The sequence below is a fragment of the Mauremys mutica genome, chromosome 2 (genome assembly GCF_020497125.1).
Source record: "Mauremys mutica isolate MM-2020 ecotype Southern chromosome 2, ASM2049712v1, whole genome shotgun sequence".
Classification (NCBI taxonomy): Eukaryota; Metazoa; Chordata; order Testudines; family Geoemydidae; genus Mauremys; species Mauremys mutica.
In genome coordinates, this window is record NC_059073.1 from 207,230,110 (window position 1) to 207,245,558 (window position 15,449).

Here is a 15,449-nt window from a genome sequence, read left to right on the forward strand (position 1 = left end):
TGCACAGACCAAAGGTGCCGACTCCGTGGGTGCTCCAGGGCTGGAGTACCCATGGAAAAAAATTAGTGGGTACTCAGCACCCACTGGCAGCCAAGTTCCCCGTCTCTTCCCGCCGCAAAGCCTCCCACTCACTGATCCACTTCTGAAAGGCAGCAAGAGTTGATGTAAGCAACACAGTGCCTACGCTGATACTGTGTCGACCTAACTACGTCAACTTAATTGCTACGCCTCTCACAGAGATGGAGTTAAGTCAGTGTAATGGGCAAGTTACTTCAGTGGGAGCTACATTTTAGTGTAGATGCTCACAGCATTAGATGGATGTAAGCTGCCTTATGTCGATCTAACTCTGGACCAGGGCTAAGCCATTGCAGGGGATGCACAGGCCAGCAGCAAAACTATCATTCCCTCCTGCCTCCCAGAGCAAAGAGGAAGCAGGGAGGGACCTGTGTCTCAGAGGCGTGTTTTTTGAGGCATGCTGCCTTCTGGAGCCATTTCTAGGGTGATGCACAATCTAGCCCTATGAGAAAAAAAAATGGACGGGGGAAGGAAAAATCCCAAGGAAAATATAGATAGAGTGGACCTAAGGGCTAGTCTACACTTACCATCCGGGTCGACGCGGTGAGTTCGACTTCTCGGAGTTCGAACTATCACATCTGATCTAGACGCGATAGTTCGAACTCCGGAAGCGCCGCGGTCGACTCCGGTACTCCACCACTGCAAAAGGCGGTGGCGGAGTTGAATTTGGAGCCGCGGACTTCGATCCCGCGGCATCTGGACGGGTAAGTAGTTTGAACTAGGGTACTTCGAGTTCAGCTACGCTATTCCCATAGCTGAACTTGCGTACCCTAGTTCGACCCCCGCCCTTAGTGTAGACCTGCCCTAAGTCTACTGTTTTATACCTGGGCACCCCAGTTGAAGTCAATGGGGATGAAAAAGTAATTGAGAAGAATTTTGCCCACTATATATATAGTGTGCAGGACATGCATTTGTGCCAGCCTCACAGTTTGAGGGATTTCTCCTATCCCTGACACAAAGCACAGGCCTCCCTGAAGCTCCCAGAGCAATCACCCTTGAAAAATACATAGCTCCAAATTACAGGAAAAGGTTCTCAAATGAGTTTGGGATTCCTAAAGCCTTGAACGCTATGATTTCCATCCAGCTCCATTTATATTTCCTTGGGTCAGCTTTTATTCTGCCTAGGGAAAGACAGATGTAAAAATCCACTAAATGGCAGATGGTAATGGAAATCTGTTCTCCAGAGAGATCAGGATAATGACTCTTTGCAAAGCAGGAGCAGAAGACCTCTGACCTCTGCTGCTCATATTCTACCTCAAATGTAGAGGTCCTATATGACATGGAGTCAAAGGGGAGTTCTCATCTGGTCCAGGCCCCTTTGCTGCCTTCCCTGTTTCCATGCCTTTGTCTTCCTGGAGCAACTTCCCTGACATCTTCAACTCCTCTTTCATTCCTGCTCCCTCTCCCTAATAAATTACTGCGGTGGGATTAGGCATTGAATTGTCTTTTTTACCTTTATTTCAACACACTGGGTTCTTCTTGTAAAGCATTCCAAATGAGATGTAGTGCAGGATTTTCTGGTTATGCACATTTAATTCTATATTTTTTAAATAAAACTATAGACTTTATTCATTTCTAGTTAAAAATAAGTTTATAAAACTCCTCTGATATTTGTCTTCTAATACGATGTGTACTGTCGGCTTTGTTTTACCAGAGTGCAAGCCTAGGAAGAATACTGCTCACGGAGCTACCTGGATGAAAATTACATGCATGAAAGTAAGAAACCACACTGAATACCAAAATGTGCTTCTCTCTCAAACTAGAAGCAAAGCTTCAATAGCAAACTCCAGCCTTTCCCTGGGTATGTCTTTGCCTAAAACCAAGAAAATAAAAAGAGAAGGAGTGGTTGTAGCTCATGCATCTGTGAAGAATCACAACAAAGAGTACTTGAACATATGTGTTATACAGAAAATGTTATGGTGAAAGTATCAGTGAAACCAGAATGGATTGACATGGACCACAATGCTTTAAGTCTAAGGCATGAAACCAATAGAAGGAACAGGATGGGATTTTCAAAGGAGCTTAAGCCAGAGAATTAGGAACTAACTCCCACTGAAATTCAATGGGAATTTTTTTCAGTTTTGTGCATAGGCTTCTTTGAAAATCCCCAGTCCTCAGTAAGTATGTGTATTATGGTAGTACCCAAAGGCCCCAGCTGAAATCAGTGCCCCATTGTGCTAGTCACTGCAGAAACACCTAGTAAGAGATCATCTCTGCGCTGAAGAAGGTTCAATCTAAATAGACAAGACAAAATTGTTATTCCCATTTTACAGATGGGGAACTGAGGCACAGGGTACATCTACACAGTGATAACAAGCCCATGGCTGGTCCAGATTAGCTGACTCAGGCTTGCAGTGCTCAGACTGTGGGCTGAAAAATTGCTGTGTAGATATTTGGGCTCAAACTGGACCCTGAGCTCTGGGACCCTGTGAGGTGAGAGGATCCCAAAGCTTGGGCTCCAGTCTGAGTCCAAACATCTACATTGCAATTTCTCAGCCTGGAGCCCAAGCTCTGAGAGCCTGAGTCAGTAACGTGAGTAATGTTTGCTTATCCATATGTTGTCGTACCCACAGAGAGATTGACTTGCCTAAGGTTACACAGTCTGTGGCTGGCAGAGCTGGGTATTGAAGCCCAGTGTCCTGAATCCCTGTTCAGTTGCCTTCCAAGATCATCCTTCCTTTCTGGAGGAAGAGCTAACAGTCTTATTTTTATTTCTCCTCCACTTCTTGGGTTATGCAAAATATATCTGCCTTTGATTTTACAAAGCAATAAAAGCTCTGATTCGGAAGGGTTCCAGCACCCCAAACTAGCCAGGATTTCTTGTGCAATCCCTCAAAGTTAGGTAGGTTATAGTAAGAAACTGCAATAGATTAATGGATCCTGGAAAAGTTTGAGAAGTACTGAGCTAGAAAGAGTGCAGTCGCACATGCCATCTTCATACTACTTTTTCTGCTGTCATTCACTAACTTCAGCCCTTGTTCTGTGAGCTGGTCTGCAGGGCAGAACCCTGTGTGTGGGCAGAGTGCCAATGACTTAACTGGGGATCTGTGCACAGGGGAGTGTTCATATGTGGGGGGAGCAACTTTCAGGATCGAGGCCCTAGATTGTAAGCTCATGAGGGTAATGACCTCAGACCAAAGTCATCTTACTTCACTGAAGTTAATGTAGTTACATCAGGGATGAATTTGGCCCCTGGTCTTTCAATATTGATGCAAAGTGCAAACCCTGTGGTGCTGTAGGAAAAAAACAAAACATGGTAATTAAAGATGGGGCAAACCCACTTGTTTTTAAATTCCACCTTCACTAACTTTGGTAGTTATGGGGAGGGGAAAAAACCCTAAAAGAATGTGGAATCAACTCACCTCTGGTTCTGGTTTAGCAAACCTGGATTATAAATTTTTTTGCAAATTAAAAATACAGCTTTCTTGGCCCAGTTATAATAGCAGTGTATGCTAGTTTGAATAATTGTACTGTTTTCCTTGATACATGGGCTATTTACTCTTGCTGTCATTTCATTGCCATTTTTACTTCTGGTTTCCATTTCCTAGTGGTTACCCAATTGGGAGTTTTGCCATTGACTTCAATGGGAGGAGGATCAGGGTCGTAGTTTCTATTCTGATCTGTTTAGGTTCTTAGGGAAGGCTTTTTAAAAAAACCTACTGCCCTGGTGTTATTTTCTGTTTAGTCATGCTGATTTTAGCCCCTCTACTAGCACCAACAGAACATTGCTCTCTTTAAACTGGACACTGGGCTGGGCTATAGTGTAGCCTGATTTAGGGTGTACTGATAATATTAATTTGGATAATATGGGAATTTAGTTTATTTATTTAATTTTATTTGATTTCATTAATAATATTAATAATTATTATCATCAATATTAATTAGTATGGGCTTTAGGCACGCCAGACTGTTTGATCAGAAGATAAAAGCTCTTGTCCTGAATCAGGCTCCACAGAATTTGTAAAGGACCCTTGGGGGTATGACAGGAAGCTCACACTGACACAGATATAGCCATAAAGACATTTTATTAAAATTAAGAATAGTAAGTAAATGGTAAAATACCCAGTTACAAAGTCAGGGCCGCCCAGAGGATTCAGGGGGACTCGAGCAAAGCAATTTTGGAGGCCCCTTCCATAAAAAAAAAGTTGCAATATTATAGAATACTAAATTCTCATGGGATCGGGGCAAATTGCTCCACTTGCCCCTCCCCGCTCTCTGGACGGCCTTGTACAAAGTTACGATTGCATTACTGCTATTCAAAAGATACATATGATAATATAGTATTATATTCAAAAAGCTTTGGTTAATATATTCACACCCTTCCTTGATAACCTTGGTAAGGGACACAGGAACAGCTTTGCGGTTCAGGTTTCTCAATTCTTGAGTGAGGGATGCAATGCTTAGAAAATGCTAAGAACTATCAAAGCTGACTAGGGTTTACTTGACTAACTTAAACTTCAGTTAAATAAACTAAGAATAAAACGTAGGGAGACCAAGCTTAGCCTAGTTCCCTTGAAACTTGAAGTTTAAGAAGAACAAGTATAGCCTACTGATAGTAGCAGTCATCATAGAATAGATAGAGTGGAGGAAGTAAGTGAGAATAGAGTAAAGTGAGAACGGAGTCAAGTAAGAACTGGAGTACTCTGTTGAGGTGGTCACCTCTTTTAGAGGGCAAAGTGCTGGAAGTCCTTCCTCCTATGCCCAAATTTCATTCCTCACCCACAGAAATGTTAGGGTATAGTTACCCCATAGGCTAATATGTATGTGCGTATTGATGACAGGTATGTACACACATCAGTCTGTTGTGGTGTACTTGTTAAGTCTGTGCGTACAACATTGAACCCCTCCCCCCATGCCATTCTCCATTGTCTATTGGTCTAAATAAAAGGTCATAGGCGTAGGTACTCATCTATTTAGATAACAAGCTATAGGTCAGCTTTGCTTTCTGAGTAAAAGGTCTTAATATAGATAGGCCAACTTTGCTTTAGCTTAACATACAGGATATGGCCTGTAGGTCTCCTGCATTACAGCCAAACTTACTTTAATATAAATCTATAAAGCTATTACAATAAACCAAATACTTAAACTATAAGAAAAGATATATGTATGCAAGCAAGCAGGTCAGTCCTATAGGCTACAATAGATTAGAAGTGTAAGCCACATGGTCATTGCTAATTTAAAGCTGTGGATGAATGTTAATTTTTTAGCATTGGGGATCTTTAACAGAGGCATTTCACTTGCTCAATTAAGTAGATATAATAAGGGTGAAAAACAGACCTAAAATGTTCTGACTAATGCATCTGTACTCAAGTCAGACATCTTCCGATCTTGCTTCTTATGGCACATTTAAAGGGATGGGATTTTGCATTTTTGCTTGATTCTCTGCTCATACTGCTGAACATTCCTTGGGAAGTTAAAGCCACGATTCTGTCCCCTCCTGTGGCCTTCTTATATTGCCCTGGCTGGAAAAAGGTTTCATAAAGGGTGCAGAATGGCCCTCTGGGAATACCTGTTGAGTAAAGGGATTCCCTTGCTGTTGTAAAGCTGGCAAAGAGCCCTATGCTACTCCCCTACACAGTGAGAGGGAAGGGATGTTGCTGGAGCACACTGCTTCAGTTCTTGTGGGATGCAGAGCGGCCCATCGGCAACCTTGCAAGGGCATCGTTACTTAGAGCAACACTTGGGAAAAAGCTTGAGTAAAGGGATTGTCTGGCTATAACAGGGTTGGCAGAGCCACACTTTGCCAACATCTGGCATAGCAGCATAGGAGGAGTGTGTCCAGGAGTGGGAGGGCCAGTCTCAGAGTAGGCTCGATGTAGCTGCATGTCACCAGAACACTGCACCCCTGGAGATTTAAACTGCAGTAGGATCTGGGCAGCACCCTGGCCTCGCCTAGAATCTGGGACTGCAAAGGTGGTATAAGGCCATCTGTGCCTTCCTGCTCCCTGGCCCACATCTCACCTCCTGTGAGGCACAGCACAGAAACTGACCCTCAGCCTTAAAATGGACTCCCCAAATTTCTAAAAAAGTCGTGAGACAAACCACAGTGTATGGAAGGGGGAGGGGGGAGAAATGCCACACCGGCTCCTCAATAGTCCTGTCAAGTTATACCACAAACATAAAGAATGTCTGAGAATTCTCTTAGGAGAACAGACGCTGTATGCCAGATGATGCTAAATGCGGACTGATGCATTCTTTGTGGCAGGTCTTAATGTTGGACCAAATATTATTTTAAGTGAAATACAGACGTTTAAGGCATATACAATGCGTCTCATGCTACCAAAAGGCAAGCAATGGCCAATAGGTATATACTATTTTTGCACTGCTTTTACCCCACAGTCTCACTAGTTCTCCTGAATTTCAGATCTGATGATCTCCACAAGCCTGCTGTAAGTGTGACCTGAAGGGACATTTGACTGGGGAAGGAACTGTTGTAAGAGCTCTTGCATAATCCCTGCTCTAAACAAACTGTTTCTTGGTAATAGGCTCAGAAGCCTGAACTCCTCTGGAGATCATCTCTCCATCACTGCTGGCGGTACAGAGGCGTTAAACAAATGACATGACATAAGAGGTTTAAAAGATAAAAACTTATAGCATGGGATTTTTCAAAAGCAACGAACACTGGCCTAGCTCTGGTCCCACTGAAGTTACCAATAAAACATTCATTTCAGTGGGCGCAGTAAGTCAAACGCTGAATGCTTCTGAAAATTCTACCACAGAACCACTTCTTTCTTTATCTTTTCCAGGCTTATCAGCTTCAGTATAATTTCAATACAGCTCAGCCCAGTTTGAAGGCAACCCACTAAACACCTGTCCCAATGCAAGCGCATTACAGTTTATTATGATCCCTCCCTAGAGCTATATAATATTCAATGCTTTGCTTCACAAAAGAAATGTGGATGAAGAACCAAAGAAAAGATTTGCACATGGGCTTACACCCACTAAGCTGCTGACATCACTATCAGTAATGGCAAATAAAAATACTATATGGAATCTGTGGTTTCCAGTACAATTACTATGTAGTGGGTGTGCCATAATACACCCCTGTATTCACACCCTATACTCTATTGCAGGGGTAGGCAACCTATGGCACACGTGCCGAAGGCGGCACGCGAGCTGATTTTCAGTGGCACTCACACTGCCCGGGTCCTGGCCACTGGTCTGGGGAGCTCTGCATTTTAATTTAATTTTAAATTAAGCTTCTTAAACATTTTAAAAACCTTATTTACTTTACATACAATGGTTTAGTTTAGTTATATATTATAGACTTATAGAAAGAGACCTTCTAAAAATGTTAAAATGTATTACTGGCTTGCCAAACCTTAAATTAGAGTGAATAAATGAAGACTCGGCACAGCACTTCTGAAAGGTTGCCGACCCCTGCTTGATTGTAATAATCTTTGTCCTAGGTATACATGGTAAGGTATCATTTGAAAACTCATAATCTGCTGGTCAGTATTGTGCTGATAAACTATGAGTGGCAACATTGTATGTGAAGTTATATGACTCCCTTGTATGATGTTAACAACACATGTTTCAAACCCCACAGCCCTGCCAAGCTGAAGTCAGCAAACAGGTCTGGCCTAAACAAAGGAATGTGTTTAATTTGCTTAATAAACAGTAAACTGAGTCATCAAGCAGGAAGGGAAAACAAAAGAGACTCAAACAGGTGCAATAAAACTCCAGCAGGATGTTAGGGGGCTTATTTTTTTACCCTCTTACTTTCCTGGTTTTTCTCGCATGAACAGAGAGCAACAATTCCCGAAGTCCGAAGGTGCAAATAATTTGATGTTTATTGGGGTGAACTTTCAGCAAGCATGATTTTAGTTTCCTTCCTTAGTGTCTCCTTTCCCAGCTTTGACACCACAGAGCCTTGCCTGTGTCCCTGTCCCCATTCCCTGTTCCCATTCCCCCTCTTACTTCCTGATTGACTGCAGATTATATAGTAAAACTTGTTTTGCTTAGCTATACCTTAACCAATCATTTTACTGAAATTTAACTAACCAATCCTAACATATTGTAACATGATTATTTAACCAATTATATCCCACCACCTTAATTGGTTTACACCCAACAAAATTAATTATACAGCAGACAGAAACAATTACAGAACCAGACAGAGATTATACAGACAAACAATAGGGAAGTAGAGATTACAGTGATAGAACAATACAGAAATGAGGATTTCACATCCCAGCTATTGATAAGTGAGTTCTTGCCAGACAAGATGCTATTAAACTAAGTTTTCTTTTACATTTTCTAGACTCTTCCCTTTCTCTGGAGGTGATAAGAATATCAGGACAGGATTGTATTTCTAACAGCCCAATAGCACCTTATTCCAATGTGACTAGTATGGAATGCAAGGATGTGACCATACACTTTCCAGTTTATGGCTGCCTCTGCTACTTAGCTGAAGGCCTTAGCCTAAGAACAAGGCCTCAGACTGTCATAGTAAGAGAAGGCCCTTACACCGGCAAACAGTGATTTTAATTTTTTCTTTTATACTTTTGGAGCCCTAATAGGATTTTAATTAAGTACCATGTTTTGTTTGCATTTCTTTTACCCCTTTTTAACTAGCTAAGTGATAAAAATACACCTAAATTCTTAAAGTATAGGCCTTTGCAGACAGGCCTGAATAGCTATATCCTAACACAGGGAACATCCTTCCACACAGACTCTTTGTCTCTTGGTTTTCAGCTGGAAATGTTTTTCAAGGGGGGACTGAAACTATAAAAAGGAGGGGAAGATACCCCAAAGCACCTCTCTCTCTCTCCCCCTGCCCATCACATTCTCTGCACCTGAGAAGACAAGAGGAAACAACCCTTTCCATTTCTTATAAGGAGTCTTGAAGTTTAAATCCCTCAGTGTGCTAGATATACTTGCATTGATCTGCTTAGCTCTTAGAAGTCCAGGGGCTCCGGGCTGCTGGCCCCGTGCTGCCCGGGGTCCCTAGGGACAGCTCTATACGCCATTAGGGAACTTTTTCCCAAGAACCCCCTGTAACATTTTGCGAACCCCCAGGGATTCATGAACCCCAGTTTGGGAACCACTGCCCTAAAGGAAGAGTGAGCTTAATATTTCTGGACTGTCAGAGAAGGCTGGAGAGTACAGGAGCTACATTTCTGGGGGAAAGTCTGGGACAGGGACTGTGTTGGGGTCACCCTGCCATATAACCAAGGCTGGTAAGAGCCAGGATGCGACTGGCAGCTGCAGTTACACAAACGCATCTGGGAGTGACCTATATGCTGGTGGCTATTTGTGAGCAGTCCCGGTTGAAGGAGCAGCAAGGCATTGCTAGGCACCCCAGGACACAGGGCAGGGATGACACACTCGTCTGGATTGTAAGCCGGCATGTCACCGTAGGTGAAATCCTTCCCCCACTGAAGCCGATGACAAAATTCCGACTGAGCATGTATTGGCTTTGCTGTGGGTATCCCAGCATTTTAAGCAGCCCTGCTAGAACAGCAGCTCTGAGGCAGTGACATTCATTAGAATGAGAGCTTTGCCAGAGTACACAAACTGCTCATGCTCAATATAACTAACCCTAGCTCTTCACATTTCAAGTATGTATGCAGGGTCAAATAAAGCATCCACAGGATAAAGCCCACTTTGATTTTTTTTTTACCTTTATAACAATGATTCAGATGTTCTCTGAGAGGGTTACACAACTGTTTTTGGCTAAATAACTGTGACCTTTCTAGGGAAAGGTTACATTTTATAGCAATACCGTGAAAGGTAACAGCTTAGGGCATGTGAAACAGACAATGCTAGAATAAAATGTATGGAGAGAAAAAGTGCTTGTGGACCTGAAATTCAATGATAAATTCCTGGTGAATTTCCATGACAATGGCTATTCCATTTCAAGCAGTCTCCTAACACATGTGGCTGCATGAAGTAGCTCCTTTGCCTGCAGTTTAATTAAATGCCCATTCGTTGCTATATTTTCTGTTCATCGATAATGAAACTGCAGAACAATGAATGTTAATAGCAGGACGTTTTGCAGATACATGTGAAAGCAACCTTTCTTTTGTAATATTAAACACCAAAAAAGACTATAGAGTTCCCTTTTTATCCCTCAGCGCCATTAAATTAACATCAAAGATTAGAAAATGCAATTCAGTCCTTCTGGCAAGTGGCTATTGAGAAATGAGTTGAATAGGACTCTGTTCTCATTACATAAATATAATCTAGCAAAGCCAAGCAAGTTTTATTTAGTCTCGTCCTCCCATTTCAAGAACCATGAGGGAAGAAAACCCTTTGCAAATCGGAAGAGAATGTATATGCTGCAAATTTAGTCACAAGGCCAAATCCTGTTTGCCTTACTCATGTAAAAAATTTGCCAACGGTATGCCCCCCTTCTGTATGTGCTTTTCTGATGATTCTAATCAAAGCTGTTAAAGTACTGGTCTAGGCTGGAAAGTGACTCTCTAAAAATGGTATTGCGGGGTTCCAGTTTTAAAGTATGCCGTTCACAATAAAAAGTTAATATTCCTAACTGCCAGCCTGCAAATTCAACCTGGGCTCTGAAAGACAAGGTGACATTTTCCTTCCTATGCATCATGAGCAGTAATAAAGACTCTGTAGGCCAAATTATGACTTTGGGGTCTGATTCAGAGCCCTCTAAAGTCAATGGAGTCTTTCCAAATCCTTTGAGGAGATGGGCCTCAGTGTCATCTGTGGAGTCCTGTTGCCTTCAGTGACTTTGCACATGTATAACTAACTGGAGTTTTGTCAACAGTGCTGTTGCTGATGGACAAGGACTGGAAACTGGCTCAGCCTCTTAGCTGTATTGGAGTGCTAATAGGAGTAAAAAGCATTACAATTTATTTTAAGATATTAAAGTCAGCTGATCTGGCTCTACACCCACACAAGGAGCAGGTTTATTGACTCAGATGGTGCAATTTTTACAGTGATATTTAAGAGTCAAACTGCACATTAAATCCTCTTGAGAGGTTTGTAAATTCACCTATGCTGTTCTTTAGGGTATATCAACACTATAATTAAAAAACCCATGCCTGGCCCAGGCCAGCTGACTTGGGCTTGTGGGGCTCAGACTAAGGGGCTGTTTAATTGTGGTGTAGACTTCAGGCTTGGGCTGGAACCCAAGCTCTGGGACCCCCTGAGGGGCAGGGTCCAAGAGCCCAGACTGCAGCCTGAGCCCAAAGGTCTACACCACAATTAAACAACTCCTTAGCCTGAGCCCCATGAGCATGGGTCAACTTCCCCAGACCAGCTGCGGGTTTTTAATTGCAATGTAGACAGACCCTACGTTGTTTGCACTTAGTTATCTATCCGGTGGCGCCGAGTTGAGAAAGATTGGAACTTTTCCCCACCTCTGAGATGTGGCACATCGCTCCTGGCTCCAGAATGGAAATGGGAGTATTTAGCTCTGTGAAGCAGCAGAGAAGCCAAGGTAACTCCTAAGGCCTGGTCTACACAGGGGTGGGGTGGGGTGGGGGATCAATCTAAGATACGCAAGTTCAGTTACAAGAATAGCGTAGCTGAAGTCAACGTATCTTAGATTGAATTAAAATGACTTATGTCGCATCCTTGCAGCGCTGGATCGAGGGCCGTGGCTCCCCCGTTGACTTTGCTTCCGCCTCTCACACTGCTGGAGTTCAGCAGTCAACGGGAGAGTGATCAGGGATCGATTTATCGCGTCTACACTACACATGATAAATCTATCCCCAATAGATAGATTGCTACCTGATCCGGCGGGTAGTGTAGACGTACCCTCTTTTACAGCCATGCAGAAACCATATTCCTGCCCTTCCCTGGCACCTCCCATTCAAGAAACTCAGTTATTACCCCCATTATCAGATTCGCTGCTATTTCACACTATGACCACAGCACCTTAGCCTGTAATTCATTTAGAGACTCTCCAGGCTTTAACTGAGCTCAGGAGTTTCAGCCTGTGTGTGATCTGCAATGCGGGGCACAGAAGGGAGTGCTTAGAACAGGACCAAGGGGATGTAAAGCCAGTGGATCCAGCATCCTGGGGAAATAGAAGAAGGACAAGAGTTAACTAGATTGAGAATAGCTGCAGAAAAGTGACTACAAAGGGATTCAGCACATTAGGAAGCAACTGACCCATGCCCAGGCTCCTACCAAACTCTGCACCCTCCTTGGGTATGGCTACACTGCAATAAAACACCCGTGGCTGGCCTGTGGTGATTTGTGGGGCTCAGGGTGTGGGGCTGTAAAATTGCGGTGTAGGTATGCAGGCTGAGCCCGAACGCCTACACTGCAATTTTATAGCCCGCAGCCTGTGCCCTCCCAGCCCGAGTCAGCTGACATGGGCCAGCCATGTGTGTTTTATTGCAGTGTAGACACACCCCTTCTGACCAGGGTGCTTCACCGGGAGCCATTGTGGAGCTCTTCTTTGCATCAAGTGCTTTGTGGAACGCTGGTGCCTTCCCAGCAGCAGTGGCCGATAGTCCCTTGTTCCTTCCCTTCCCTGGCAGACTAACTCTTGGGAAAGACAGGAAACCCCAATCAGGTCACTACTATTGGACACAAATAATGCCCAAGACACAACAGGTCCCAACTTCAGCTTTACCTGTCTCCTGCCAGCAGTTCTTCTCCCTCACCATAGCTTCTTTCTCATTGTTCTGTCCTACCTCTGTTCTTGGTGTGTGACTCTTATCATCTCTGCTTGTCACGCCTCAGTCATCCTTTGCCCCCCCTTTCGTTTATCCTCTTGTCTATATGTAACCCCTTACTGCCAGAGACAAAAGATCTCTCCACACTCGCTGATGGTGAAAAGGGAAAAGTGTTGCCAAAAAGAGTTTAATTTGCATAGGCTACCTACTCACAATTCCTCTAGTGGCACTTGTGGAGTCACTATAACTATCCATGAAATTGGATTCTGGCAGATTGTGGGTTCCCAGACAACTAGTGAAGAATTTGTTTTCAGAGATTTGGGATCTCTCCTGGAAGGAATTCTAATTGTTCTCAGTTATGGCAGTATTGCTCTGAGAATCATCACAGAGAACAGCAACAGATTTAAGGGGGTTCCAATGAAGTTTGCCTCCCCTGTGCCTCAATAAACTTGAAGTAATAAACTGGGTTAAATGGTGGCCCGTCAACTGGCACCAGAAAAGAAACTCCCTGGGGACCAAAGAGACATGTGCAAGGAAATACAAGGGCTACTTGCTGATTCAAACCGTGAGTGATGTTTGGTGGCTAGATGAGGTAGTGCAGGTAAGAGACTCAACTGTGGGACAGTCTCACTGGCAGGTGGGAAGGGAGTTAGGCAGACAGCTGCCAAAGTTACTGGAAGAGGGTTGCATTTTGATCTCTTTCTTCATATAAATTCTGATGCTGTGTTTTCTCAAATTTACAGTTGTGTTCCCTTTCCCGTAATACAAATGTTCTTGACTTTATCCATTCCTACAGTGCTTGTGAGTGGGGAAGTTCTGCCTTCTAAGGGCATCCAGGGAGTGAGTTCAGGTTTCTGGGTGTGGGGAGGCTCAAGCTGGTTTAATTATTTGTCATGAGGGACCTTACTGAACTCAGCCCTTCTTGCAGCTATTAACCACCTGGCAGAAGGGTGTTACATGTGTTCACATCTCCCTTGTCTATCCCACATCTAGTCTTATAGTTCCTCGCTCATTGTCACTACCCTTATCTTGGCCTTCATTGTACCTCCTTTCCCTTGTTGCTCCCCTTCCACCTCTTATTACTCCTGTTTTCCTTTATCTTTCTGTATTTTCCACACCCTTCCTCACCCATTCCTAGGTCTCTGACTTCCTTTCTCTGCTGTTTCTAATCACTCACCTTTGCCCCTGCAGATCCCAATCTGGTTGCTGAGTGCAGTCATGGCAGCTTTCCCAGGCGCTCTAAGGACAGAATGTTATGCAACTGCTAAGACAGCAACTGGACACAAGCTGCTGACATCGCAGTATTGTTGCATCATTTTTCATGATGAGCTCACTCAGGGCTAGGTTGGTCTCATCTGCTTCTGATTTCCCCAGGCAACTCTGTGTGGTGTCCCAGGCCCCTTCACAGATTATTGATTTCAGAACAAGAAACAGAAGACTCAGAGGAGGCAGTGTTGTCTAGAGAATAGAGCATGGATTTGGGGATCAGGATTCCTGGATTTTCCTGGCTCTGCATGATCTTGGCTGAGTCAGTCTCAGGGTATGTCTACACTATGAAATTAGGTCAATTTTATAGAAGTCGATTTTTTTAGAAATTGATTTTTATACAGTCGATTGTGTGTGTCCCCACTAAGCGCATTAAGTCGGCAGTGTGCGTCCACAGTACCAAGGCTAACATCGACTTTCAGAGCGGTGCACTGTGGGTAGCTATCCCACAGTTCCCGCAGTCTCCGCTGCCCATTGGAATTCTGGTTTGAGCTCCCAATGCCTGATGGGGCAAAAACATTGTCACAGGTGGTTTTGGGTACATGTCATCAGGCCCCCCTCCTTCCCGCCCTCTCTCCCTCCCTCCGTGAAAGCAATGGCAAACCATTGTTTCTCACCTTTTTTCCTAGGTTACCCATGCAGATGACATACCATGGCAAGCATGGACCCTGCTCAGCTCACCGTCACCGTACGTCTCCTGGATGCTGCTGGTAGACACGGTACTGCATTGCTGCACAGCAACAGCTCCTTGCCTTCGTGGCAGCAGACAGTGCAGTATGACTGCTAGCTGTTGTTGTCATCTCCTGGGTGCTCCTGGCAGACCTTGGCGACGTCTGTCAGGGGTGCCTGGACATAAATGGGAATGACTCCAGGTCATTCTCTTCTTTAAGTTTTGTCTCATGGAGATTCAGTCCTGCCTAGAATATCATGCGAGCTGATGGCTTCTGCCTCAGGCTGCTCTCCCAACTGGCAGCACCGCATGGTCGTACCTATCCTAGCCTATGCCTTGCTCCCATGGGTCATGAAGCCTGGACAGTAGTAAGGAGCAGTTCAACTATAGGCTGAGCAAGTGCAGAATGGTAGTAGAATGTGCCTTTGGATGTTTAAAAGCTCGCTGGCACTGTTTGCTGACTAGGGTGTTTGCGATTAGAAGAGCACAGCAAGGCTCTACGCATCACAGAGTCTTTGAAAACCAGTTTCATGAGTGGCCAGGTTCTGGTGTGACAGTTGTGTGTGTTTCTCCTTGATGCAAATCCGCTCCCTTTGTTGATTTTAATTCCCTGTAAGCCAACCCTGTAAGCTATGTCGTCAGTCGCCCCTCCCTCTGTGAGAGCAATGGCAGACAATCGTTTCATGTCTTTTTTCTGTGAAGATGCCATACCACGGCAAGCATGCACACTGCTCAGCTCAGCCACCGCTGTTGTGTCCTGGGTGCTGCTGGCAACAGATGGTGCAGTAGAACTGCAAACTGTCATCATCAAACGACCGCTTCTGCTGCCACTCTTC

At 44.2% G+C, this 15,449-nt stretch overlaps 1 protein-coding gene across 3 annotated transcripts in view; it reads right to left on the reverse strand.

Annotated features, from left to right (window-relative positions):
* The window catches only part of PPP1R17 (protein phosphatase 1 regulatory subunit 17), a 53,411-nt gene extending 39,499 nt beyond the window's left edge, over positions 1-13,912 (reverse strand). The window contains exon 1 of one of the 3 annotated variants that reach the window (XM_045003428.1): positions 13,855-13,905. The gene's annotated coding sequence lies outside the window, so the exon portion shown is untranslated. Of the gene's footprint in view, positions 1-13,854 lie in introns of all 3 variants that reach the window. The other 2 variants (XM_045003425.1, XM_045003427.1) reach the window with 2 other exon arrangements.
* Positions 13,913-15,449: the final 1,537 nt, after the last annotated feature.